Source organism: Apis florea, unplaced genomic scaffold, assembly GCF_048593485.1.
Source record: "Apis florea isolate Af1SG1 unplaced genomic scaffold, ASM4859348v1 contig_2989_pilon, whole genome shotgun sequence".
Lineage (NCBI taxonomy): Eukaryota > Metazoa > Arthropoda > Insecta > Hymenoptera > Apidae > Apis > Apis florea.
The window spans coordinates 428153-430880 of NW_028256685.1; the positions used below are offsets into that span (position 1 = coordinate 428153).

At 49.0% G+C, this 2728-nt stretch overlaps 1 long non-coding RNA gene across 1 annotated transcript; it reads right to left on the minus strand.

Annotated features, from left to right (window-relative positions):
- Nucleotides 1-1120: 1120 nt before the first annotated feature.
- LOC147657674 (uncharacterized) lies at nt 1121-2457 on the minus strand. Its single transcript, XR_015291991.1, has 3 exons — nt 2033-2457; nt 1936-1957; nt 1121-1431 (listed from the first exon to the last, which is right to left on the minus strand). It is a non-coding gene; the product is annotated as an uncharacterized LOC147657674 (long non-coding RNA).
- Nucleotides 2458-2728: the final 271 nt, after the last annotated feature.

Sequence of the window (2728 nt, forward strand, 5' to 3'; positions counted from 1 at the left end):
CTTCAAAAATATTTTTGGGAAATAATAAAGTGACGGAAGAAGGGAAGGGTTTCTTTTTTTTTTCTTTTTCTTTTTTTTTTTGAGACGACAACTTAATACCTCTCAAGGGAGAAATAGAGGATAATTGATAATTTTCAAGGATAATTGATCGCCAAATAGAACAGGTACGTAAGCCGTGAATCACAGGGCTTGAATGGCAGTAAGTAATTCTCCACCTTGAAATTTCTCTCCCCACCCCCCCGTTCGATTCGCTTCGGTTTCCGGGCCGGTGCTTGACGGATGTTCTTCCTGGTCCTCCCACCTCCCCTGCTTCTCGTGTGTAGAGACGCCAACGTGGTGATGGGTGATGCGAATTCGTGGTTAAATATGCATTCGAATGGAATATGCAACGGGGACGTGTTTCGGCACAAGCTCGAATAAATCAACTCGGATTTGCGCGCGACCGAGTCTCTTCTCACGCCCGCGATTTCTCCCAACAATTTTTGCCAAACCTCTCGTTATTTATCGTGCGCGTCTCGAGCACATTACGCGGGAAACTGTATCTCCCTTGGACGGGACGCGGTTACCCCTCCCCGCCCCGAGAGATAAAAACACGGGCGAAAAATAAAATATTATCCCGAACCGGGATCAAACTTGGTAGAAATTTAGCGAACCGTTTCGAAATTGAAAAGCGTTGCCAAGTCGGGATAAAGCGAACGTTTTATCCCTCGTAATTCTGCGTTATATACGCGACAGATACCGAATGGATAAAACGAAAAAAGGAGAAAAGAGAACCGATATTTCCCCGGTTTTCCTTCCCTAAACCACCGTGACACATTCGAGATCTTTATAAAGACGAGCGAAGCGAGTTCCAACGAGTTTCGATAAACGATATCAAACGAGGGTGGAACGTTCTGGAAACGCGTCTCGACGAAGATCGACGCGCGACACGATCGTTGCCACGCCAATCACGAATTTTCCATCGCGAACGAGGTCAACGCGGCGAGGAATGAATAGAATGGATAGAAAAAAAAAAAAAAAAAGAGAGAGAAAGGCTTGTTCAATTACTCACCCGTCGCATGACGCGTAGAGAGAACGATGACGTCTTCATTTTGGTGGTAATCCTGGCAGGCTTGCACGCGTCTGGACGTCCGGTTCCTCTCTGCTTCGTGGTTTCGCTTCCTCGACGGCGCGGGGTCCAGGCAATGCGTCCGACGGATCTGTCGAAGGATCTGGTGGGGAGTGCACACGGAAGGAGGCTCGCCCCTAAGAGAGAGAGCCTGTCAGGGGTGGCTCGAGGCCACAACTACAGGTGGTCGCGCGTTGTCAAGCCAGACCTTGCCGCCGACGGCTCCCTGTTCCGTTACGCACGCTCGTGCACGCGAGAGGAGGGGCGCGGGCGCACCACGGATCCACCACCTTCCACCGATTTCGAAACGAAATCCAACCGTCCTTTCGGGAGAGAAAGAAAGAAAGAGGCAGACTTAGATAGGATTGGCTTAGACCTCCTGTCCCCTGTGCACCTCGTCCCCCAACGAGCAGAGGAGGATTCTCTTCGTCGAGAGAAAGAGAAAAAGAGAGGAGAGTCTCTCGAGAGAGGTTTTTTTTCGAGAGGGAAGGGAAGAAGGGAAGACGAAGCGCGGTGGACGACGAGGAGGTCGGTTTTAGCAGACGTCGAAAGGGATGCACACGGAAGGACGTTGACGCGGCTCTGGGCTGAGAGTAGCGTCTGACCGGCTGCCCCGTCTAGCTGGCCTCCGTGCAGCCGAGGTGGAGCGAGGAAACCACCTCGGTGCTTTCTCGCGCACGCTCGTCGCGACGCCATAGCGACGTGCCCCAGGGCCGCGCCTACTCTACGAACGCCTAGACCACAAGTGCCAAGGTCGAGCTATTCCAAGGCCATCGAGCATGCACCACGTCTCCGTCCTCTCCGCTCGCCACCGATCTTCTTCTCACCAAGGATTTTTTCCATTACTCCCTTAAGAGAAGCACGTGTATATATATTTATCTCTTAATAAAAACTCGCGTGTAGTACGGCTTTTTCTTTCCTTACTTTTTTCTCCTCGAGGATGCTCGTCCATGGTCTCGGCTTCCGTCTTTCGAGAAGAGTCAGGCCAGCGGTTGTCGGGATGCCTCCCAGCCTTGGAATTATTATTCTTTCGCTTCGATCGCGTTGCTCGAAAGGATGAGTCCATGGTCGACTAATATTCAACGCCGTCTTTAAATATTTATGAGAACATTTTTATCGCGTTGGTAAATTTATAATTTATACGAAGCGCGGCGAGCTTTAACGAGCGAAGTAGCGTAGATTTCTAGTAGATTCCCTTTTTATGCGCGCGAAGAGACGACGAGGGACGATTTAACGAGAATGATATTCGTTAAAGAAATCGCAATTCGTTTTACGCAATAATTTTTACCGCTGCGAGAAACATCGTTTACGTTTACGTGTCTCTGTTGTTACACGCACGACGGTCGACGAACTACTGAGGTTTCTCACGACCAATTTATTTTGTTGACATCGATTTTCCTAGAATTTCTGGTTTCCGCGAATTAATATCGCCTCCGGCCGATACGCTTCGAAATGTAAACATCGCGCAAATGTGTTCCGAGAAAATTCAAGGCGTAACAACAAACACGTGTGCGCGCAATACAAGAGACGCTCGGAACATTGTTATCTTTCTAATTAACACGCGTAGGAATTTATGATGTACGTTGAGATTAAAAAACGAGATTATTGAAATTAAAACGT